This window comes from Leguminivora glycinivorella, chromosome 16 (genome assembly GCF_023078275.1).
Source record: "Leguminivora glycinivorella isolate SPB_JAAS2020 chromosome 16, LegGlyc_1.1, whole genome shotgun sequence".
NCBI classification, from domain to species: domain Eukaryota; kingdom Metazoa; phylum Arthropoda; class Insecta; order Lepidoptera; family Tortricidae; genus Leguminivora; species Leguminivora glycinivorella.
The window spans coordinates 9,968,065-9,995,352 of NC_062986.1; the positions used below are offsets into that span (position 1 = coordinate 9,968,065).

General features: G+C 39.6%; 1 protein-coding gene across 8 annotated transcripts in view; it reads right to left on the reverse strand.

The window, feature by feature from the left end:
* LOC125234352 (potassium/sodium hyperpolarization-activated cyclic nucleotide-gated channel 2) overlaps positions 1 to 27,288 on the reverse strand; it is a 445,496-nt gene that overhangs the window by 307,687 nt on the left and 110,521 nt on the right. The gene's annotated exons all lie outside the window — the stretch shown is intronic.

A 27,288-nucleotide genomic window follows, 5' to 3' on the forward strand; every position in this document is an offset into this window, starting at 1 on the left:
AAAAATCCAAGATGGCGGCTTAAATGTATGGGATATCGGTCCTACATCCGATATCGGATCGGATAATGTGAAAACGCACTTACTCGACAGTAACCAGCATAAATATATGACTATGACGATCGGCTGTGCAAAAATATCTGATCCTCCATTAGGGCCATAAGTATGTGACTACATTATCGAGGTAAAAAATATACATAAATATCGGAGTGAGTCGCTTAAAAATATTTGATAACTTATAATCAAAATTATGTTATCAATTTCTACCCATCGAGAGACCGATGGACCGTTTATATATCTTACAAATGTTATCAATCTGCAAAAAATCCCGGCATTTACGGCTAAATAGCCTTGGATTAGATCAACTAATCCCAAATTGCATTAGGCAATGATTTAAGAATAACGTGTCCATCTATGTTCCAACGCCTTGAAAGAGTAAAATGATATTACAGATAGACGGTTTACCACGACTTTTCCTTCACCGAAAACCATGTCAATATTTAAACATTTCACATTATTCACATAACTCATTGGTACGAAACCCGCGACCTCCGGATCGAAAGTCGCACGCATATTACCGCTGGCCACCAGCGCTTCATCTAGGACCAGCGCTTCATATCTTACACATGTTATCAATCTGCAAAAAATAACAATACTTAAATAGATGATTTAAGAATAACGTGTCACACTATGTTTAACGCCTTGAAAGAGTAAAATGATATTACAGATGACTTTACCTACTAATAAAAACCATACACGTGCCGGCGGAACAGTAACCATTTTTCTCTACCTTTTGTACTTAACTGTACTCACAAATTAGGACTTGTATTCGCTAATTAAATTAGTGTTCGTTCCCTAATTACACCCTTTTTGTCATTAGGCTGAGTTGAGGAAACTCGTGCCAAAAGATGGATCGGTTCCGTTTCCGCTGCGATAACGACGCAGATTTTAATGTTGTTTTCATTTTAATAGCAGTTTCGTTTGTGTACAGAAAAGCATCGAATCTTCTCTGATTGTGCAAATACAAATGAGGCAATATGTTTTTTTCTACTCCAGCACTTAAATCTGTCAATTAGATTATTGTCAGCGGTATCCAAATTAACTTCATTTGAGTAACGATAAGAAAGTCTATTTGTCTATAGGTTCATATGATAACTGCTGAGCAGTAATCATATGAATATAGGAGTTCTGTTTTTTTTTAAGTAAAACTTCCATTTAACAGGTTTGTTTTCAATTAATAAGTAGCTTTTTAAAAATAATTAATATTTTGGTTCATAATTTAAATCAAGATGAAAAAAATATACTGAAATGCGTTTTATATATTAGATATTGCAAAACAAAAGTAAAAAGCATTATTCTATCAAATAATTTTTCATTCGACATTTAAATATTCTTGAACGCAACCACATTTTTCGTAATTGAGAACCGGTTTTTTTTCTATTTATCTTGTCTATGGCTTGTTCGGCGCGTGTTTTGTTGGAAATTTGTAAACTTTATCGAAACTATTTTAGTGTTTTGTAGTTTATTATTGGTCGACGTTATTGTGCAAAAACTTAAGTTATGAATAATGTACTCAATTATAAATCTGTTACTGACAGTTTGTTACCTGAAAAGTCGAAAAAAGCGTACATGAAAATTAACCCATTTTATTGTTCTCGGATAGGTATGTATTTGGCTATAGTAGAAAAAGTATAGTATACAATTGTAACATTATGAAGGCTAAAAGTCTCGTCCCTTACTTAGGCCACTTGGCAGGCCCCGTGGCCTAACCGCGGTACTCAACTTTTATAGCCTTCATAAAGTTACCATTATATAATATACTATTATATGGTATGGTTTGTTTTTGTTTACAAAACGGTTTCTGTACGTTTTTATATTAAAGGAACGTACGTTTCTGTACGGTTATTGGAAACTTTACTGTAAGTAGTTTCTATTCAAATTATTTAAGTAAGTAAGTAAGATCTTTATTGCAAACCATGGTATTTACATAGATGTAACAAATTGTGGATAGTTACACATGTACCCCGGTGGGGTGTAGCAATTTTTTTTATAACTAGTTTTTATAATATACAGAATTACACACTAACTTAAGGAGCTTTTATGATAATTATTTTTGTATCGTGTAAAATTCATTAAAATTATTAATTATAGGTACTTGCTATCTAAATCTGAGACAACAAATATTGTTTACTGAACAGCAGCACACGGAATCATACCATCCTAATCACATATTTCAGAGATATAAAATTTAAAAACAAGTTCTCGCCATGCTTTAATTTAAATCATATTAGTGTACCTATATCCCATGTGTTTTGCAGTTTACATGCATCTCGACCGCTTAGATATTTCTAAGTATCATAGTATGTCGTTAGCCTTTCTCCTCAAATATTATGCGTCTACGTGTGTATAATTTAAAAATAAAACGAAATGCAAATGAGAGCATTGCTCCACAGAATACACACGCATTCTCATAAGATTTCATGCACTCCGCCTCCTCTGTTGTTTGCGATTTCATTACGTAAACGTGACTCGTGAGTATACATTCCATATTACACAATTGTATTTACACTAATTATAATTATTTCTACACACACACACACACACAACACACAATTTGGATTTCTTTCAACCCCTTTTTGACAAGATTGGCACTGAAACTTAGTAGTTCATGTGCTCTGCCTACCCCTTATGTATATGGGAAACAGGCATGATTATATGTATGTATGTATAATTATTTCTGACGGGCAAGCACGGCCCATGGTAGCTTTTATAGCCTATCGAGTCGGTGACAGAAAGTGCAAAAAGGACGCAGTGACGCCATAAGCCATATCACTCTATTGTGCTTACCCGCCTGGAATCGAATTAGTCTGACTAATACATAATCCATATCATTTTTATTAAGTAAGAGAAAAATGAATAATATTTATTTACAAAAAGATAGTTACAAATATTACAAATACGTATCAACAAAACAGGGAAATTTATGAAGTGGAGGAAGGATTGGGTAGGGCTGCGCCATCATTTAAGCCAAAGAAGTTTTTGAACGTGTTAAATTTGTATCGCGTACCCCGGATACACATGCTTGTAGCACGGATTATTGAAATTGTAATTTTTGATCTTAGCCAACCCATAACCACGCTGAGGGATCTATCCCATCGTTCGGCGATTGCTTCACCCAGGTGTTTTACAAAGGCAGACATTTGAGGTGCGAAGATACCATCAACGGATGTTACGAGGGGGGTAAATGTTGCATGTCGTTTTTCACAAGCGAGCAGATATTTTCGTTTTTTTTCTTCTTCGGCGGATTGAAGTATTGTTGCTACCGGACGTGAGATGTAGGAGGGAGCGTCAGTGTCTACGACACGGATAATATGTCTGACTAATACATGTTTACAGTTTAAATAGGTATTAAATAATAGTAAGGTATAGCTGGGCAAATCAAACTAATCCATTTTTTCCATTATTACACTATGATGTTGAGTTTTACATGTATCCACTGAACACGCCTACCATGTATAACCGGTGGACACTCTATAAACATTCTAAAACATGAAAAAAATGGACTATTTCACCCCCAGTCGAGATTTGCCCCGCTGTACCTTTAACATTCATGACTAAAAGTTTCATTTTTAGCTCATTTTATCACAGGTGCAAATATATAGACATCGAAAAAAATTACGAAATAATTATTTAGTTATTGTTCTTCGCGCCCGCGCTAACAAATATAGACGGAGAGGGAGGCATATCGTCAAATAATATCATTCAAATTTGATTCAAATGTTAGTTACGTTCCAATTAGCTTGTAGCTGTCTCGACTAGCGACTTCTCAAGTAAGCCAGAGTAAATTGGATAGCTACTCGTAATTGTTCTGCATACCTAATCGGATATGACACTATATCTGACTCGTATGATATAGACTCCGTGAGAAGATCAAGCAATCAGTTTTTGCCAAATGAACATATAAGTAAATAAATATTTGCATTTGCATTGAGATAGAGAACAGGATAAGTAAAGCCTGGAAAAAGTACTGGGCATTAAAATTTATCATGAAAAGCGACCTATCCTTAAAAATAAAACGAACAACCTTCAATACTGCTATCCTCCCAACACTGACATATGGAGCTCAAACATGGAGCTTGACAAAAGAACAAGCGGAAAAACTAAGGGTATGCCAGAGAGCGATGGAAAGGTCGATGCTCAAAATTACCAGACAAGATAGGATGCGAAACACAGCCATAAGGGAAAAAACAGGCATAGAAGATGTTATACACGCAGCCAAAAAAATTAAATGGGCATGGGCAGGTCATGTGTGTAGAATGCCAAACGATAGATGGGCAAAAGTTACGACAGAGTGGCTGCCCAGATATAGTAAAAGGAAAAACTACAGACCTAAACTTAGATGGAGAGACGACCTGAAAAGCCACGACAAATACTGGTGGAGATCGGCTCTAGACAGGAAAGAATGGGAACGTTTGGGGGAGGCCTTTGCGCGAAAAGCGCCATGCAATTAATTAATTAATTTATTTATTAAGTATGTAATCAATTCATTAATTTATTATCCTTTAGAAATTAATTAGTAAACAATAATTCGCAAATCAATTAGTATAAATAATTATTTCATGAGCAGTCTGTTATCGCGATATTATTATTCAATTGAAATATGTTTAAAGTAGGTAAATGCATGTTACCGATCAAATGTAAAAAAAAAAAAACAATGTATCTACACATCTAATGTAATCTATAGTTGCATGAAATAAAAGGCTATTATTATTATTATTATTATTATAAATATTTGCATGTCTCTCCCATGAGATAACAATGATGTTCCGGACCTTTGGGTGGCGTGCGCAGAGCCGAAGCCAACGCGTAGAGGCCCTTTTGAAACTTTAATGTAATGTAAGGGGTACACCGAGCCACCAAGCGGATGCTGCCCTTGCCCGTATCATGGGATGGGACACACGCAGAGGCAGCACCCGCCAGGGTGTAAGGACTATTTGAGAGTTGATGGAATTTAAAATGAACTGGGCTATTGGTTGAAAGTGATGGACTAAATAAGTAAATAAATATTGTTATTTTTATTGAGATTGAGACCTTGGCTTCGAAATTAAAACGACTTTTTGAATAACATTTATTTACTTATTCGATGCGTAAAACGTACATGTCATGTACTATCAGTACCTAAGCCCGAGCTCTACTGGTAACACTAATCAGTATCTAAGTAATTAACATTTCAAATAACATTTTTCTGTTCGACTCGCAAAACATACAGGTACTATCAGTAGCACCAGCTCTATAATCAATACCTAGTAATATCATCAACGTAAAGTAATATTCAAATAGGACTTCAGGCATGGAATTAATGAAAGCACACGAAGTCGAGCGCATGGGCAGTGTCCATGGACTAATCCTTACAGACTCCGGATTGCGACCATTTTACTCGTAGGTAGTACTATAAGCATGTTTAGTGCGACCACCTCACAAAAGCAGTACAAAAGCATTATATACCTAATATAGTGTTTGAAATTCAGAATTGAGAAAAAAAAAGCGTAAATGCGCTCTTATAAGAACGTACATTTTGTGGATGCAACTGAAATTAACGGATTAATATGGCACCTGGACTGTATACCGATACAGCTAACACTGATATAATGAAACGTTCGTCCATTCAATTCATGTAAGTGGGCCTACTTCAAAATAAGTTTGACGTATCACCTCTCTTCGCACTTGTGTCGCTTAGCTTCAAACCTGGGTAAATCCATTCTGCTTCAAGGTTGAATATATATATTTTCACCACACCAACTGATAAAGGCTTTCTTTGCTATTCGAAAACAGATAGCAAAATTGCATTTTATCCACAAGAGTGCAAAGTAATTTCATACAAATTTTAACTTGATGTCTAAAGCTGGGTGTTGGAATTCACGTATAAATGATGATTTTGAATCATAAACGTTAAATAAATTGAAGTATTTTATTCATTTTGATGTTTTACAGTTCATAATTTTCATAGTTTTGGTGTGGTGAAAAAAATTGTGTTTCACTCGGTGGCAAAGTTTGTTTAACCTTCATGCCTTGATACCCTCGCAACGCTCAAGATTCCATTTTTGAACCACTCGCTACGCTCGCGGTTCAATATTGGAATCTTTCGCTTGCTCGGGTAGCAATATTGGCACGTGCGGTTAAACAACAACTTTGCCCCCTTGTAAAACAAATAACTATAAAAAAAAAATTTTGAAGTTAAGCGACACACTTGGAAATCGAATACGTTAGTCAGAGACAGAGGAAACACGTCGATCGTGGTTCAGGGCAAGCGCGGATCCAGCTTCGTGCCCAGGGGGGGGGTCACGTGGTAAGGCCCGGGGCCTCAGGGAGGGGTCACGTGGTCTATTTGTATGGCCAACTTAGGCTCCAGGGGGGGGGGGGTCATGACCCCCATGACCCCCCCCCCCCCTGGATCCGCGCATGGTTCAGGGTAGGCCCTCAGTTTTCATGAAGGAATCTGTATCTTAATAGAGTACAGTGTGTCTGTAATCTGTGGCCGGGTATAATTCCCATTCGGCGGTATTGACTCAGCCTCAGCCGCCGGCCGTGTTTGCCGTCACCTTCTAACTGCCGAGCAAACTCACTGTTCTCTAACTAATACGCTAACGTATTTTCGTATGGACTCTGTGCGTTTTATTTTCAGACAGTTCTTATAGAAATAGCCTGAAATGAGAACTAATTAAATATTATTGTGCTTTTTGTAGGCAGTAAGTCCCTTTCACAGAATTTGACACGCATTGGTTGCAAGATTTTCATAATTATAATTGATTTTAAATACCGACTCATAATATTGTTACGACATACTACCTAGTTTTTGAAGGTAAATGTGGCTTTTTCTTCTATTTTGTGAAAATGAATAAATTAGGCATTATTTTAAAGTTACCTCTTTTGTCCTTTTGTTGAGATATAGTTTTTTGAACGTTCCTTTTGTGAAACCTGAAAGTCGCCTAGTATGCAGATTGGGCGCGATTTATGAATAATCAGAAAAGAATGCGGACAGCAGTTTTTTTAACAGCCACAAAATTTACACTAAATTAGTGGAAAACATCGTCGGGAGATTTTTATAAATATTTGTACTCGGTCCTGTTTGTCTAGAATTGTGATTATGTTCCTCCGTACTTATACTTTTCTCTGAACTTCTGAGCTTATCTCTATAAGCACGTAATATTAACTAAGCAACATAGTTAAAATAGACTACGTTAAACGTCCACACGTGCCTATGTGTATTGCCAGGCTCGAAAATTGTTATGAGAGCAAACTCGGCTTTTAATCTGAAATCAACAAAGTAACTGAGCTCTTTCCGAAAAGGGTTTTCCAAAAGCATTCAATTCAAGCACCTCTAAAAAAATAGAACAGGACGGTTTTTAATCAAGTTGTGCCGGCAAACGGTATAAACCGTGACATTTGCTACCAATCTGAGCGAGTGTAGACTCTGTGTCATAAAAATGTTGATATGGGTAGTGCTAACGTGGTTTTGACGTAGCTTAGCTGAATGGCCGCTAGTCATTTGTCAATGGTGACCGTTCTTCCGCAGGATCCTCGGATTACCGAGTCGGTAGTATTCAACTCAGAACAAGCAAAAAGAGAATGAAAATTTGATTGGATGATCTTTAGCGTCTTTGGGAAAGATGGTGTGTCTCAATTTCTTTGACACTCACTCTTACAATGAACTTAACGCACATTAATACGCACATAACGCACTTTAATACTAGATATCCTGACAGACTAGTGCTCCCAAGTATGAACACAGTTATGAAAAACAAAAATTGTTACGCTATGTGTGTCAAAATATTTAACAAACTGCCTAATGAGCTTAAAGAACTACCACTCAACAAATTCAAAAATCAATTGTATTGTTATCTTGTTGACAAGTGTTATTATAGTCTGAAGGAATTTTTAGATTATTAGTTTAACATTCATAATTTACAATAGTCTACGTTTATAATTATACTTATTATCTTTTAACAAGTAGGTACATACACAATAATGCATGTTTGTTGGCTAACAATAATAATATATACCTAAACATGAAATACAAATTAAAACATTTTCCATGAAAATAATTTAATTTGTTCATGACTTAAGCTTAGACTTAGAATATCACAATTTGCAGGGCTTTTTAAAGCCTAAATGTGTTTAGCTCTAATATTATATATTTAACACCATTGTATACCACATTTAATGGCAAATAAATCATTTCATTTCATTTCATTAAAATGTAGGTAACTTAATTAATTTTCACTAAACAAAAATGGCGTAAAATGTTTATGAATTTCAAGGATATAACTCTGCGGACACTTTGAATGCCTAATTATTAAAGAAGTAATTTACTTAGATGGCTTAAGCAGTTGTTATTGTTGGAAATAAAATAACCGTCTGTATCCTGAAAGTTTCTCGAGTTAGTTAAAAATGTAGTTATTACCTTGTTAAACAACCTAACCAAGCTTTTCACGCACAGAACTAAATCAAGATAGAAGGAAAATGCTCGGCGATTAACAGCGAAACCGAGCGTGTAACGTTTTGTGTCGAGCCTATGACGTCACGAGTGTACTTTAGTGATGGGAACGTTGTCGCCGCGTAACCCATTCGATCGATTGTGGAGGTTGCCCGCCGAAGTTAAAAATATCGGATGTTCATCTTCGTTGTGAAATGAAGTAAGTATACACCTGTATTCGTGTGATGACAAACAATTCACTAGTAGGTATATAATTTGCCTAAGGCCAGGAACAAAGATTTTAGTAGGTAGGTATTAATACTAGTTAATATTTCGTAATATTTTTAAGAAAATCGACCATGTACTCACAGCATTATCCTCATGTTATTTGTTACAACTTTTAGTAATATATAAATATTATTAACCATTAACACATTTTTAGAGTTATTTTTATTCATAATAAATATAGAGCGTATTATGTTTGTATTTGTTTTTCTGCCGACCGCAAATTCAACGTTAATACCGTAACTGTAACCTATTTTAAAGTTAAATTAATTTTCACTCGTACTTTATATGTATAGTTTCATAACAATATAAAAACATAATTATAATTTCCACTGCTTCGCAAAATCGATTTAAATCGAATAAGGAAATCGCAGCATACATGACGATATAGTTCCGTGGTGCACCACTATTCTTAAGTTCGACGTGAGTTCGACGGACAAAATAACAAATCTACCTTCACTTTGTCTCGACAGTTTGAATAGCCTATTTTTATATCGCTTGTTTTAAACGCACGCCAAGTCGGACTCGTCAAATTAAAGCCGCAATGGAAAACTAGTTTGACGGCCGTACGTCAGCTAATGTTTTGATGATAAAAATAGGAAAATCGTGTTTTTTATTTAATAAAATATATTTTAGGACAAATGGTACTTACCGATGATAGGAAACACTTTGTTTAACACCCTTGCTTTTATTGGTGGTGTTTGAACAGTTAATTATCGAATACCGACCCATTTTGTATTTTTCACTGTATGTCACTCGCGGGCAGCGGTCGGGAGCAGACTGACTTGCGCGGCGAACAATGTTGCTCGCTATTTAACTTTTTCGCACGCGAAGTAGATACACTTTTTCCTTCTATCTTGATTTAGTTCTGTGTTTTCACGTTTGAAAATACGCCACGTCAAACCTGTATGTATTTTTTTACTATTTATTATAAAGTAACCATCTGGCAGTGCTGTTATTTTTTAACCCCCGACGCAAAAACGGAGGGGTGTTATAACTTTGACGTGTCTGTCTGACTTTCTGTCTGTCTGTCCGTCCGTCTGTCTGTCTGTCTGTCTATCTATCTGTTTGTCTGTTTGTCCGTCTGTCTGTCTATGTGTGTGTGTGTCTGTGGCATCGTAGCTCCCGAACGGATGAACCGATTTAGATGTAGTTTTTTTTTGTCTGAAAGCTGTGTCAGTCGGGAGTGTTCTTAGCCATGTTTCATGAAAATCGGTCTACTATGTCGCGGTCGGGGGTTTCTCCAAAATTTTTTTTTCCATACAATTGATGTCATGCTAGATCAAACAGTGTCAGTACGTCTTATACGTTTCCATAAAAATGCTAAGGAAACTCTTTTCGCACTACATCTGTATCTATTGATGAGTACATTTACATTTACTTGGGCCAGATAGCTTCCTTCGAAAACAGGCAAATCATAGAAGTCAATAATAGACGTATTGATAACGCCTGGAAGAGCTTCTGGTCCATGAAGGCGCTAATGAAGGGTAACCTTCCTCTGTGTCTCAAGCGCAAACTCATCGACATGTGTATCCTACCTATCATAACCTATGGCGCTCAAACGTGGTCACTAACAGAAGCTCTAAAGTCCAAACTCAAGGTCTGCCAGCGAGCGATGGAGCGCAGTATACTGGGTGTTCGCAGAACTGATCGAATCAGAAACACGGAACTGCGCTCCAGAACTCGAGTTGCAGATGTAGGTGTCAAGACCGCTACGCTTAAGTGGAACTGGGCTGGACATGTCTGCCGCATGCACCCTGAACGGTGGGCCAAAATGGTTACCGAGTGGGACCCACGGAACACCGTGGAGGGTGCAGGTCGGGGTTCAGGCAGACCGAAAAAGAGATGGCGGGACGACTTGAACGCATTTTATCCAAGCTGGCAAAATTACGCACATGACAGGGTTGAGTGGAAGAAGCGAGGGGAGGCCTTTGCCCAGCAGTGGGACACTACAGTAGGCTAATATAAAAAAAAAAAAAAATCTGTATCTATAGGATCAACTGTTATATTCGTAGGTAATTGGAAATCAACCTTATGCATGTTAAAACAAAGTTAACATTCGATAACAACGCTAAAGAGTTCGTGGCCCGAATTGTAAGTCAATTAACTACAAAGCATTACCTTCCGGAAAATTATCCTATATCAATATTAATTTAGCTGTCTCATAATAATGATTTATAATGTCTCTAACATCATACATGTTAAACTTTCATGAGACATATTCAAATAATTAATTAATCTACATATGGTTGTACTCACGTTATTATATCTCTATTGCTGCGACATGTTTCGGGCCAATTCGGAGGCCCCTCTTCAGGCATATATGTATAGGAGTTCACGCGACGGCTAAACTCCGTCAGGTATGATATGCATATACAACTATTAATTTCATTTGAGCATAATTTCATTTTGTTTTGTGAAAATGTTTATAACTATAAATACAAAATTTTAATTTGATAAATGGGATTTCCTAACTCATGGCCACAAACTAGTAGAGGCGAAGACATGTATTAAAAGGTCATATATGAATATATATCTAGGCCACTGAACCTTTTTCTATATGGTTATGAGGTACGTTTCTTTCTTAGACTGTAGCTGTCTATACGGAGTTACAAATGTCTTTGCACAAATCAAGCTAATACTATAGGCCAAATTGTCAAAACAAAGGTTTAAAAGTTTTAAGCTTGTGTCGGGAGATGGCAGTCTATGCACTGTGTAACTCTCTATAATACTTGATCCTTTTTGGCATTAGCAAAGAGGATCGAGTATTATAGAGAGTTACTGTCTCGACACAAGCTTAAAACTTTTGAACCTCAGTTTTGACAATTTGGCCCATATTCTTTGCTTGATATATGTTAAAATGTCAAATATGAATATTAGCGCCATCTAGCTGAGCGTATCCCGAAGGTGTAGTGCCATCTAGGTCACCGTAACTCTTTCTGTATGGTACTGAGGTACGTTTTTTTTTTAATCTTTATCTGTCTATACGGAGTTATATATGTCTTTAGCATTAGTAAACAAATAGGTATTTATAAAGAATCGATAATTTTGTCAGTTATAATTAGAATACCTTTGTGCAAAGCACCGATCGGTAAATTATTCAGATCGCTACCTACTAGTGGCGGCGACGCTTTTGTATTTTATGAAGCTCTTTGTCGTACTATTTGAACTATTTCTGTGGACGTCTTTGTCGTTTCCCTGTGAGTATGAAATTTGTAAATTAGTTCTAGTCTAGTGATAAATACTTGTCAAGAAACATATTACGAGTACTTAGTATGATAATTTAAATTTGGGTAGACATTAGACAATATTCTGAAAAATGCAAGTATCGTCTGGTAATAATACTAGCTTAGGACCGGTATATGTAGAGTACCTGTTGGAAGACAGGCCTAATAAATTATGTTCAGCAATGGGCTATTAAGGGCTGATATGATAATGATGAAGAAAACCTAGGTACTTATAGTTCCAAAGACGGTGTACGTACTTACAGATTAATTATATTTTTTACAGTGCATAATATGGCGCTATATTACTGCACTTGTTAGGTTGTGAGCTCATTATCATTACACAATGTCAAATATTGAAATTTCCATATGTACCTACATTAAAACGTTCTACGTTGTACAGTCAACCAAAAATTGTGGTTGAGGTTCATTTGAACGTCATGAGACAACAAGGTCGATTTCCCCTTGCAATAATATTATGCCAGTGACAATTGCTCTCTCTATATATGATACTTACGTTATGCCATGTGGACACAGTTGATAGTACATTTTTTATCGCACATATAACGTAATGTACTATCAACTGTGTAAGTAACTGGAAATCTTTCTACGTAGTTGTGATAAAAAATAAAAACGGTTTTATTTACAATATTTTAAGTTATACTTTTTAGATCCCTACGGGGTTATTATGGTATAAAAAGCCAGTGAATCCGTTGCCCCGAAGAGTGATATCGAAAGTATAATTTTCAACAAGCTCCCACAATCCACATTAATAAAACGAGATTTTATGAATCGTAACGACGAGATTTATGCGAAGGAATAAACACAAACTTTACCCGCGGCCTACATATTGGGGAATAAATAATTCTCACGGATAATGTTCTTTTTTTAATATTACTTTGTTTTTAAGATATCATAAAAGTGGCACATTTATATTTTTTCATCTCTCTCTCTTCTCTTCTCTTCTCTTCTCAGCATATTTGCGTCCACTGCTGAACATATGCCTCTTTCATGGATTTCCATTCTGTTCTGTAAGCGGCGGTTCTGTGCGAGGTCGGCCCTGCCGTCTTTTTGATATCGTCCGACCATCTGGCTCGTGGTTTCCCGTCACCTCGGCTTCCCAGTCTTGGTCTCCACAGCAATACTTGCCGGCCCCATCGATCGTCATCCCTGCGACAAGTATGAACGGCCCATTCCCACTGGAGTTGCGCAATCCTCTTAGCGATATCGGCGGTCGGTTAGCGGTGTCGGTATTTTTTCATGTATAACACCAACTTTACATTAACACATTTGAGTGCTTACCCTACTGTAAACTCACTGGGTGTGCGCTCTGGGGGCCAATTTTTTAATCTCTGCACAACAATATATCCACGACTAGGTTTGAATTCTACTAACAGAATCGAAAACGAGTGGTCATTACGTCATTACCACTAGTTTTAAAATTACTAGCCGTCCTTTTTCAAAAATAGCATTACGTTGTTTTCCACAGACTTTCGAACGGCGAATTCGTGCGTTCGAAATTCGAAAATCGGTCCCCTGTTCGTAGTCGCTTTTCCTTACAAAGCGTTTTTGCACTTATTAGAATATGCTACACATGTAGGCGCTACGAAATCGTAGCGGCGATGAAAGCGTAAATTATTTTTGCTTCAATTTCCTTGTTTTAAATGTATTATAGGTATATTTTCGCTTCGTCTTAGTGGTATTCGCTTCGGTCAACTCAAAAAATTAAAGGGATAAGCTCGCCTTTGTACATAACCGTTATAATTATTGTCTGTACATGTAATTTGTTCTGTACAATAAAGTGTTTACTACTACTACTACTACTAAAATTGCTTAGGTAAAAATGGGTCACTTTATACCCTTGTACAATTTACTTATTCTTGTTCATGATAATATTCTTGTAAAGTCACCTGCAATAATAAAAATATGTGGCTTCACAAAAAAGATTGTGTCAAATATTATTGCGGCGTTCGAAGAATAATATGTTAATGCGACTGACGATACGATGACTGTAGGAATTACAAACTATAAACTTCCATAAAGTAACGCCTGGTTTTATAAGTTATTTCCCAGCCAAACAAAGAAAGGCACCGTTCGTGTCATTTCCCTAAAATTATTTAAAGAATGATGTCAAGCTTGGGCAGTGGTAAGTTCAGCAACAAACGACTTTCAACACGGAAGCGACATAAATAAACAAATAACGCTAAACCGGCTCACGAGGGCCGTATTAAATACAAAATCGTTATTTATGAAATAATTTTCAGAATGAATTTTCGGTCCTCGTGTAGGTGAGCGGTCCCTATGGGACCGACCTTTCCATGGTATTTATGTAGCTTTGTTGTACCAACAAACAGGACAGACAATGTCGTGTAACGCTAAACAAGGGCGATAGTGCATATTCAATGTAACAGGCCCCAAGGGAGTCCTCCCACACACAGTTAAGACATCCGGCTAAATCTCACTGAGATGCCGCGCACAGCACACAGCAAAAAAAAAAGTTACAGTGCGATTAAAATCAGTTAAAGATTCGGCTTTTACCCTTCGGTTTCTGCTCATATCGGGATCGCATAAGTGCGAGCAAGATAAATATAAAACCCGTATCGTTAGGTGTAATCGTACCGTAACGAACACTTCAATGTTACTCAGCAAAAGTCTATGGAAATTCCCATATAAAAAAGTTTGCGAACGCAAAATCAGTGACACGGTTTAGTGCAACCGACTTACCGTAACTTTACCACATAATTGAACTCAATATGTATTCGTAAGTACCGACCGTAGTTTTAACGGATTGTACCTACGTACGAAGTTACACAAGGTATTCACGCTGCTATGTAACAGACGAGACCCTGGAGACTGTGAGTGGATACCTCGATCTTCCAAGTCTGGAAATCAGGAGTGGCTTAAACTTTTAAACAAAAAAAATATAAACTTTTAAAATAGGAAAACAAAATTAAAACTCTTTTTTAGACAAAGAGAGTAAAACTATTTGCATAGAATGAACGAAATATCGACCACCATTCATTCAGATTTTATAGTACTCAGTTGAGGGGTTTGGTACACCAAGCAACCCAGAAAAGAATTATGTCAAAACTGAAAAAATAATTAAACAGGTACATACATAAAGCCTATTCAGGAAATTGTTTTAAAATACATATAAGTGAAATTCCTCCATACCAAAGCAAAGCCTTCATGGAAAGCGTGTGTGATTCTGTGGACAAGCTATTATTTTTGATATGCTAGTTTTTTGTTATAAAATTATCGTTTTGACTTTTTTTTTCTGCGGTATTGCTATTTAAAGATAATTTTTAAGAAAAAAAACCGCCGCCTTTGGGGTTCTGGTGAAAGCTACTTGCGAATGTTGGATTATGTAGAAATGTGTAGGTATTTTTTTAAACTGCTTTTAATGTTTTATTATTTGATGGCAACAAAAATCAATATACGTATACCGTTAAGGTTTGAGGAGTTTCCTCAATTCCTCATGAATCCGATTATAAGAAATCGAAGCTTGACAAAATTTGACTTGAAAAGTCAATATGCTTAACAAATATAACTAAATAAATGTTACTGTTCTGAACTTAAATGCATGCTGTTCTTATAAAAATACCAAAGTCACATAAGCGTGCCGTTCAGATTTGAGGAGTTCCGTTCTGACCATCATCAGCAGTTCCACTGCACCAAATGTCACTGTTCTGGACGTAAGTGCATGCTGTTCTTATAAAAATACCAAAGTCACTATAAGCGTGCCGTTCAGATTTGAGGAGTTCCGTTCTGACCATCATCAGCAGTTCCACTGCACCAAATGTCACTGTTCCGTACGTAAATGCATGCTGTTCCTTTAAAAACACAAAAATCGCCATATGTAATTTGAGGAGATCCCTCGATTTCTCCAGGATCCCATCATCAGAACTGGGTTTTGAGAAAAATGGGACCAATCTGTATGCATATACATTCAATAAAAAAAAATTCAAAATCGGTCCAGTAACGACGGAGATATCGAGGAACAAACATAAAAAAATACAGACGAATAGAGAACCACCTTCTTTTGAGAGATTTGAGGCGGCGGTCAAAAAGTCGAAAGGCATACATAGTGAATTACTTTCAAAGTAGCACGTGTACAGTGAGCTGCAAAACTGCGTGGAGAAATTATGAATGAATTCATTGATAAATTCGCCATGCACTTTTGCAGGGTCGTGGATGGTCCCACCCAGGTGACCCAGGTATACACTTTACCAGCCTAGGGCGGTAAAATAGCTCATTACGTATCAGTATGCAGGCATGTAATAACACCGTTTACGAGAGAGTGTGATGAAAAATAAGTTTAACGTCTCAAGGTAACACTAGAAATATTTTTATATTTTCAGAGTCTGCTTTGACTTGGTGTATGTACACCATGAATGGCGCTAGCGTGCGGTGCTCACTTACACATGAGTACCTTTGATACACCGCGGATCGGCCCGCGGAACAGTAATATCGTGTTTCGTCAAGTGTAATAATTGTTATTTAGGAACTCGCGTTTCAAAGCTTGAAGTTTATGTGTACATGTTTCCTTTGATGTAAATTATGCCATTTGGTATACAAATTAAGAAGTACTTACTTATAAATGTTAAGTTTCATACCAGTAAACAGATTGGTTTTAATTTATCTTAAGAGCATTTTCACACTGTTAAGGCAAAAATGTGCTCTCTACTCGTATTTAATGGAAAGTTTTCAAAAGATAACATTTTACAAAAAAAATATTATTATCAACTGATTTTATCCAAGCATCATTCTGTTGCATCTGTATTTTAACTCGTCAAATTATACATTGTCAAGGTAATTTGAGTGTTAACAGATATTTGTCCTAAATATTATAATATGTTTCAGTCCAGGCAAACCTGTATCCACTATTAAAATAACGGTGGTTGTTACTTGATGAGATGCATCCATCGAGGATAACTAGTTACCTATTTAAATAACTCTAAATCAAATTTTGTAGTTAAAGTCTTTCGAGTCCCTTTAAACGATGGTTAAATAAGCATGAAGTGTAAATATGTACATACGTACATGTATGTATATGGAGAGATTTAGTGGGTTTCACATTATCCGATCCGAATAGGAAGGATTTTTTTATTTTATTTATAAATCAGGCAGGCAGTTGTAACAGCTGATAGTTGCCTGTATCCAACTATTCTTTCTTAAGATGTGATGTGTTATTTAAATTAAATATTATGTTGTTATTTAAGTTAAATAGTTGCGAGGGTTGTTTTTCGACAGTTCAAAGGATTTGAAAGGAAAAAAATAAAAGATAGCGGCGCAAATATATGGGATATCGGTTCGACATACCATATCGGATCGGATAATGTGAAAACGCACTTAGAGTTAATAATAAACTGCTTGCGATAATTCTAGATCCGGAAAATTCTTAACTAAACTTTCCTTCCCGCAATTACTGTTTTCCTTGTACCTTAGTTGCTAATACAAGTGCGGCCAACCTTAATAGTCGTGTAAATGTTTAACAGCTGCTTTTCTAATTGAGTCGTAACTCGCGTGTAAAGTGTTTACATGGCAATGTACTGTAAGTGTACCATGTGGCGCGAGAGGTCCCGTGAGGCTCACAAACAGAACTGTTGGATTTTATTAGCTTTAAGTAGTATTAGACTTGGTTTATACGAGATCTGTGTATACCTCTAGACAAGCTATTTATTGATTCTATTAAACACATAAGTAAATAAAAAAATATTAGGGACACCTTACACAGATCAACTCAGTCCCAAACTGAGCAAAGCTTGTACTATGGGTGCGACGATATACATACTTAAATAAATAAATACATACTTATATACATAGAAAACATCCGTGACTCAGGAACAAATATCTGTGCTCACTGCTCATCACACAAATAAATGCCCTTACCGGGATTCGAACCCAGGACCGCGGCTTAGGAGGCAGGGTCACTACCGGCTGAGCCAGACCGGTCGTCAAAGTAGTGTACAAATAGGTAATTTTTTTATAGTAAGTACATGCAGTTTAGTTGGGGACCGAGGTGTCTGTAAAATGTTTACCTACATTGCATTGTAGTAAGTCCCATGAGGCTCACAAAGAGAATTGCTGGCCCAAAGACTCGCTTGATTTAATCAGCCAAATATACAGGTAAGGTTGTACAGTGGGACAATTTCGATTGGAAGGCAAATGCAACTGATCCATTTTTCCGTGTTTTACAATGTTATCTTAATAATTAGTGTCCACTGGTTAATTGGTTATATATGGCACGCGTGTTCAGTGGATACATGTGGAACTCACTTAATAGAAAATAATGGAAAAAATGGATCAGTTTCAATTGTTCCCCAGTCGGGATTTGCCCCGCTGTACCTTACTGGAGTTGGTTTATCGAAGATATATGTTTAATTGGTGATCAAAGAAACAATATTGTGAAATCCTGACCAGGTTTAGGAGAGATATTAAAATTGAAGGTTGTTACATTAGATAAGGGTTGCTATTAACTTGCATTATGGTTAGATATTGAAAAATGTAGAATGCCACTTCGATTTCCCAGCTGTCCTCTTCTTTTAGCTGATTATAGAGCTGAATAAATCATATTTATATTCTAAAGTCAAGTCACATTAAACCGATTTTGTATTCAAGCAGGCAAGTATGGTCGCGTGATAAATGATAAAACGTTGGGCCGTCCTTTTCGCACTATTTGTAAGTGCGAAACGGATGCACCGATACGATAAAATTTATCCAACTAGTGTGCTACGCCCGCAGAATAGGCTTTATGGCCTGTCACTTTAACGGTGACAGACGGTTTGATGCCGTTCGTTAAATTTTATTGTATGGAAAGTTCCATAGACATCTGCTGCGTGACGATGATGTGTCTGTCAAATTTGGTTGATGCAACAGGCCCTTAGACTATCATCTGCTACGCCGTAGCACGCAGCGCGTTTTTGGCTTCAAATAACGTCTTATATGATAAAATATGTTAGGGTAGAAAGTTCCCTACGGTGTCGCTCTCAGAACGTGTACAAGATTCAGACATGTGAAAACCCCAGAGGCCATTTAGAATAGACGTATCTAGAACTTCTCATTTCACGGGATACAGGTAATGTGGTCGGCATTACGTATTCAGTACGCGACGACGTTGACTGATCGCCGGTCGATGCTACCTGGCTTACAAGATTCAGCCTTATAAACCACCACCAAATCTAAACTAACCATTTTAAGTTGCTCTCCGATCACGTACAGTCCCTACTCATTAACAGGTTATACTAAAACTGGTAGGTAGTAGCAGTTGTGAGGTTAGGAACAGCAATCAAGAACGCATTGCTCGAGACATCGCGGGGCTTACAAGTCGGTTAACTTGATGGCTTCGTGATTGTGGACGTTAGTTCGTACCCGTGATAAAATATAGTCATTTTGCTAGGTGAATCATAATAGGCAGGTGCGAAGGTAGGATTGTATGACCTTGATGTTAGTATGTCCCGAAGTGATTATGAATTTAAGTCGGCCGGAGCCGACGTAGGTTTGCTGCAAACACAAGAATGAAAACTACTATTTTTAATAACCAATGAAGCCATTTCACTTAATAACTAAGTTTATACATGCCGTTATTATTAGCCAGATATCTCTTATTTTCATGACATTTTATTACAACACTCTAGCTCAGTGTGTTTCGTACATACATTAGATTTACATTCTGTCATAATCATATCCATAATCACGCACCCTAAATACAGAAGCGCAACTTCGCAAAACCTTTATCCCACATACGATATTAATATAATAATTACTAATATAATAATTTTAATATACCATATAATAACTATGTACCTAAATCAATTGTGACGTGTAATATGTAACAATATTATAAATAAATGAGTATGAGTATGAGTAAACACAAACATATAGAAAAGGGTAACGTTTTGAGAGACAAGAGCACGAGAAGTTCTGCATCATTTTATGAAGGTCCGAAGAAAGTTTGACAAGTGTCTCTTTTACTATTCGACTGGATTAAATAGTAATTGCAGTGTCATCGAATACTCGTAGGTGAATCGATTAGTTTTTGCTATATTAGGTATTACTTCAGCAAGAGGACTTAGTAGAATACTTTGTTGGGAGAACTTTTCTGTCACGTTATATTATCGTGCTGGTCGGTGGTTCAACGGCGGCTCATTGTAGTAAATAGTAAAGGCTTTATAATTACTACAAAAATTCATGTTTGATTCATAAAAAATCCCAAAAACTAGGATTTTAAGAATGATCCATGTGAATATCAGTCTCAGTCATTGAATATAGAGCAGTTTAACGTTGGTAAACTTTAAGTTGTAACTTGTTAGTAAAGGTGAACATCTAACGTTGTACCAGCTCCGTGTAAGTTTCAGCCGAAGTAACAACACCGAAGCTATAGAAGTTCCACTCCGCACTTGCATGGAATCGAGCTGCACCGCTGTTAGTGTAAATAATGCTGAAATGTTCCAAATTACCCTTCGAACTTCATCTGAAACCGGCTGGCTCCAGTTTTAATAATTAGTTTACGACTATGAGCACACGAACAGAATGTTACTGTATAATTGATTGTTTCCTCTGAATTGGTGATTGTAAAATTTACCATTATCATGTATGTATATTAAATTTATAGTCCATATATAATCAAAATCAGGTTTTAGGCTTATTTCTAAAACCTGATTTTGACTATAAATATACATACAATTATATTTAATATTTTTCCAAGCTTTTCAGCGCAGTTAAGCCCTCTATTGAAACTTACATCACATGACAATTATATTATAATAAAATAAAAATTAAAATTAAATTAAACATTTGAGGTGAATTTACGGAATATAGCTTTAATTTTTTCGTCTTAATTTCTTTTTAGATACGTTTTTCTGCTTGCAAGTGTACATTTTTAGTTTTAGGAATATAATAATAATTATTATTTATATATATATAGTTATTTATTTTGTTCTACTTACCGCAGATGTCTGATATTTTGAATACAAGTCTTGATAGCGAGTTTTTTTCACTGTCTTCGTCCAGCACTTACGATTCTTTTAGCGACGCTCCCGATATTCCAGATTTGAATGAGCGGTTACATGACACTTTCGATAACGCGGGGAAGAGTTTCAATATTGTTCACATCAATGCACAAAGTATACCTGCACACTTTCCTGATTTATTAGCCACTTTTGACGTTAAAAACATACACGCAATCCTCATCTCGGAATCGTGGCTTAAGCCCTCTTTGCCGTCAACACTATACCCGCTAGCTGGCTACCGTCTACTCCGAAATGACCGAATCGGCACTAGAGATGGTAATGGCGGCAGCATGGTTCGCGGTGGCGGTGTTGCCATATATATTAAAAGCGATATAGCTTGTCAAGTAGTTTCTCAATCTCCCGCAGTCTACTCAAACGCTCCGGAATATCTTTTCCTGGAAGTCATCTTACATCACAGCAAAGTTCTTCTAGGAGTATTTTACAGCCCCTCTTCTATGGTTAATTATTTCGATGCACTTGAGAATGCTCTAGTGGATTTATCGCCTAACTTTGATCATCGTATTATTATGGGGGATTTCAATACGTGTCTCATAAAAAACGATCACCGGTCTCGCAAGCTTAACTCACTGGCATCCTCCCTAAATTTTGAAATCTTACCCCTCGGCCCCACTCACTTTCCACATAATGGTCCTCCCTCCCAACTTGATTTAATTCTTACTTCTTCCGCCGAAATAGTGGCACGGCATGGACAATTTAACGCACCAGCCTTCTCTAATCACGACCTTATTTTCGCTTTTTTCAAAATTCGTCCCCCCAAAAAGCGTCATAAAATAGTGCTGCGCCGAAACCTTCTAGACGTTGACATACAGGCTCTCCAAGATGACCTGCGCATGGCTGATTGGTCAGCCTTACAGTTGGCTGATGATATTGACGTAAAACTGGGGACTTTCAACGACGTATTGCTCGCGATCTTTGATAAGCACGCTCCTCTAAAGCCTACTCGAGTCAAGCACTACCCCGCGCCATGGCTTACAGATGAGATTAAGGCCCTCATGGCGAAGCGGAATCGTGCTCGCGTCAGACTCCGAAATGATCCTTCGTGTGCTAATCAGAGTGCTTACATGACCTTACGCAACCGTTGTAATAAGGCATGTAGAGATGCAAGACGTCGGTATATACACCAGGCAATTGATGACTGTCCCCCCACAAAGCTGTGGAAATTTCTCAAATCTCTTGGGGTGGGCAAAACTCAGCAAGATCCGGTGAGTGGCCTTGACTTAGATGCCATTAATCGACATTTCAGTTCTTCTCCGGTCGAACTTGACTCTTCAGTTAAGCAACGAACTCTCTCCCTTCTAGCCAGTGTTCCTCGACCCGATTCGTCTCTGTTTCAGTTCCGCCCTATTGAACCACAGGAGGTTCTTGCTATTCTGCGAACCATCAAAACTAAAGCCGTCGGAGAAGATGGGTTCAGTCTGGCCATGATCATGTTAGTGGCGGATATTATCGCACCTGTCCTGGCCGAGATCATCAATTTCTCTTTTGCTTCTGGCTCCTTTCCCTCATCTTGGAAACTTGCTAACGTGATCCCGCTACCAAAGGTCTCTAGTCCGACTTCTTTCTCCCAGTACCGCCCAATCTCTATTCTCCCAATTCTCTCTAAAGTAATTGAACACTATGCCAACAGACTTCTCTCTTCGTTTCTTAACAGACATAATCTCTTTAATCCCTTTCAATCTGGCTTCCGCCCAGGGCATAGTACTGTTTCGGCATTAGTTAAGGTTACTGACGACTTCCGCCTCAACATAGAAAACAAAGAGGTTACAGCTCTGGTTCTCCTAGATTTCAGCAGTGCCTTTAACTCCGTGGATTTTGATATTCTTCTGGCTATTCTTCGTAATTATAACCTATCTCCTTTAACTCTTTCTTGGTTTCGTGACTATCTACTTGGAAGACGCCAACGGGTCATGGTCGATGACACAGTCTCCTCCTGGTGCGATCTGTCAGCGGGGGTGCCGCAGGGCGCTGTGCTATCTCCTTTACTTTTTTCGTTGTTTATCGATGGGATCACGAAGTCTCTTGCTTCGTCTTATCATCTCTATGCAGATGACCTGCAAATCTACTCAGCGGCAAGCATAGACAATTTAGATTTTTTAATAAGCCGAATCAACCGGGATCTCGACTCTATTTGTTCTTGGGCAGCTTCTTTTGGCCTTATGGTTAATGCGAAGAAGTCGCAAGCGATTTTGATTGGGAGTCCTCATTTCATCTCCAAGTTGTCTGAAGTGACAGTGCCTGAAATTTTCTTCGATGGAACACTCATTCCTTTCTCTTCTACCGTCAGGAACTTAGGCATTGTCATTGATCAGACTCTCTCGTGGGCACCCCATGTGACTGAAATTAGCAGGCGACTCTTTGCCTCTCTTCACTCGCTTCGACGTCTCCAAAGCTTCCTTCCGTTCCGTACAAAGGTTGTCCTTGCGCAGTCGCTTTTGATTCCACTTCTGGATTATGCGGATATCGCATTTTTGGACCTTACCGAGGAGCTACTTGACAAGCTCGAACGTTTGCAAAATGTGTGCATCAGATACATTTTTAATTTAAGAAAATTTGACCACATCTCTCATTTCCGCTCCCAGCTGGAGTGGCTGCCCATCCGTCGCCGTAGAGACATGCACGTGGTTTCTCTCCTGTATAATGTTTTATTTTCTCCTACTTCCCCTCCCTATCTTTCAGAACGATTTAAATACTTGGCTGACGGTAGCGGGCACCGGCTCCGTTCCAGTGTGAATCTCACTTTGAGTATCCCGCCCCACCAACATAGGTCCTATAATAAATCGTTTACAATCTACGCAGTTAAATTGTGGAACTCCTTGCCTTTATCTCTTCGACAGTGTCAGTCGGTCGCGTCGCTGAAGGCTAATCTAAAAAAGCTTTGGCTCTCTGATGAAGACTAAGGTATTGGATGTATGCGGTTTTGTAGTTGTAGCTTTTATTATGTAAATATATATTTAATTTATATATTATATATTTATGTCATTTGCTATTTGTATAGTTGTATATTATGTATTTATTCGTATATATTGCATGTTAGTGTAAGTTATAATTTATTATTACCTAGAATCCGTTTCCTGCGCCGTTTGTACTGTATGCCTACCATCTCCAATTCTCCCTCAATTGCTCAAAGGTTAACTGGAAGAGATCCCTTAAAGGGATAAGTTCGCCTTTGTACTTATAATAAGCTCTTTTTCCTGTGTGTTGTATTATTTTCTGGTACAATAAAGTGTTTTACTACTACTACTACTAAACTAAATAGCCCCTGTGGCATAGTACCGAAGACGCTGGCAGCATTTCCTCGCTGGATTGTCAAGCTAATACGCTGAGCGAGGAAGCTGCCAGCTCTTCGGTCACCGGTGGCGTCTCTTAGTCTCTTCGATAAGTCCTTGAAGAGACTCAGAGCGCCAGGGCCCCACGGACCAAGGGTCTCGACGCCGAATGGAATAAAAATATATTCGGCGCCGAGACCGCTGTATTTTCCTACCTTTATTTTCTCGGCCGCCTCTGCTGCTGCCGCTGCCCTCACAGAGGTTCGGTGGAGATGAGACGGGGCCAGTGTGTCAACGCAAGTTGCGTCCCAAACCAGCACCCGTCCCATATTCCACGGAACCAACGACATCCCATCCGGTCTCTTACCGTCCGTCCTAGATATGCCGGTCGGCTCTAAAAGGGCCGGCACATTGACTGACGCAAGAGACCGGCGGATCACGTCGTTGAGGGCAGCATGCCTCGAGAAGCGGCCAGCGCTTCGTTGGCAGGAAAGGCCGTGGTGCCCAAGTCGGTCAACCTCATGGCCACAGGGGCAGCGATGGGGGCGCAGACCGGGACCCCAAGACGAAGAGAAACTGAAATACGGAGAGTATCGGGGGTTAAAAATGTGCCCAAATTTGGGGAAGGGTGTGCATGGAGCCAGAACCCTGCTTCGCTGGTTCCAGCTGCTAGGAGTCTGGCTCGTCCCTCAGTGTCGGATTGGGCTAGGAGGGAACTAACGGTCAATTTGCATATAATGTCGTCCCAGCTCCTTTGAGAATTTGGATATTCGGGAAAATTTTGACCGGGGCAAGCAATTGACCAAGCATTTTTGGCGTCAGCCAAGCCCGCAGCCTCACAGTTTGTTCGTAGGATTTTTCCTATGAGACTGGACGAGCTATGAGCTGACGACAAAAAAGCTGGTAATGCCACACTGGAAATTTTGCGGAATTAATTATATATACAGTAGTAAAATTGGTATTATCTAAAGCATTTAGTATGATATCCGGAAGAAATATATATGATGACTATCACAGAAATGGCAGTGGTGGTGGGTATTTATATATCTGTCATATAAGATAGATTTCGAGAAAACTGTTATTTTAGGGAATTACAAATCCGTCATATGTACCTTTTTTTTTTTTTTTTTTTTGACGGAGTGGGAATGCTGTTACGCACGATGTGTGGGACTCGCCGTTTCTTTCCCCTCCCCTGTCGAGAGGGGGGAAACTTGGCCCTACCCACTAAACCCACTCCGGCGTTCTATCCTCTTTGCCGTTCGTGAGGGCGCGCTGGGATCGATGTTGTCATCATGTCATTCACCACGGCGCCCTCCGGCATTGCCCGGCCAAGGCACCCGCATAAAGAGGGGGATCAGAGACGCTTGATCCCCCTCGCTGGCATTCAATCAGGGGGGTAATACCCCTTACGGCTCGAGGCGAGCGTACGCTCTTCGCCTTCGACCCTGCCGCCTGCGTCGTAGCGGAAGAGCGTCTGCGGCTGCTTCTCGCTCCCTCTCTGCTTCTTCCTTCTGCGATATGATCACTTCGCAGAAGGAAACCACCGCATTCCAGTTTTTCTCGCTACCCAGCATAGCTTCTACTACGCTGCGTAGCGAGAGGTCCGCCATCCCCGTCGCCGCCCTGAGGGTGGCTCTTTCAGCAGCCCAGCGACCGCACTCTTCCAAAGTGTGCTGGGCCGTGTCGTCCGCTGCGCCGCATTCGTGGCAGTGAGGCCCCGGCTCTCTCCGTATTCTGTGCAGGTAATGTCCGAAACAGCCGTGTCCGGACACCACCTGCGTCATCCTGTATGTTAGGGCCCCCCTCCTGCGGCTGAGCCACTCGTCCATCACTGGGAGGATAGCACCTATGGTTCGGGTTCCATAGGCGCTATTCTCCAAGGCATCCCTCCATCTTTCTTTCAGGCGCTCCGCGGCAGCCCGCTCCCTTCTCTCGGCTTCCTCAGCGTCCGGGACCTCTCCTCGCTCCCTGGCTTCCACTTTAAGCCCGTACCTCTCCGCCAGCACCCCCGCATCCAGCTCCCAAGGTGGGGTGCCGGCAAGAAGGCATGCCGCTGCGTGAGAGGTGGTGCGGTAGGCCCTCACCATTCTTTGGGCCACTAACCTCTGTGGCCGACGGAGCAGTGCCTTTGCGCGTGTCGTCAGTCGTTCAGCCCAAATGGGCGCGCCGTAGAGCGCCATGCTCCTGACGACCCCCGCATATAGGCGCCGACATGGGGTATTCGGCCCTCCCAAATTAGGTAATAGGCGGCCCAGAGCCGAGGCCGCCCCCACGAGTCGAGGAGCCAGTTTCGCAAAGTGCTCCTCGAACATCCACTTTCTGTCCAGGACAAGACCCAAGTACTTGATGTGGGGATTGACCTGGACAGATTCACCCCCACCCTCACTGCAGTGCCCGAAGGTAACCGGCCCCACCCCTCGTTCGCCCGAGGACCATAGCCTCGGTCTTTGGTAAAGCAACCCGGAGCCCCAGGAGTCCTATGCGCTCCACCGTGAGCTCGGTCGCCACCGCCGCCCTCCTGAGTACCTCATCTAGCTCTCTTCCCCGCACAGCCACTAGTGTGTCGTCTGCGTAACACACGGTGATCATGCGGGGAAGCTGCACCCCCGGATTACCCAGTCATAGCCGAGATTCCACAGGATTGGACCCAAGACAGACCCCTGCGGAACCCCGCACGCCATAGCCCTCGCACTCCTGATACCCCTCTGTTCATACAGCACTACCCGTCCCGTCAGGTAGTGCTCTACTACTCGCCTCAGATAGTGAGGCACCTCGTGATAACGAAGTGCCTCCCCAATGACCGCATAGGGCAGCGAGCCGAAAGCGTTGGCGATATCCAGTGATACCGCCACTACTCCTTCCCCCTGCCCAGCTGCTAGCACCACAAAATCTCTCAGCGCTGCCACCGCGTCTATAGTAGACCTTCCCCTGCGGAATCCGAATTGGCAGTCATGTAGGTTCGGACCCATTCCCACCAGATGTTGTTGAATTCGGGCGGCCAGAATTCGTTC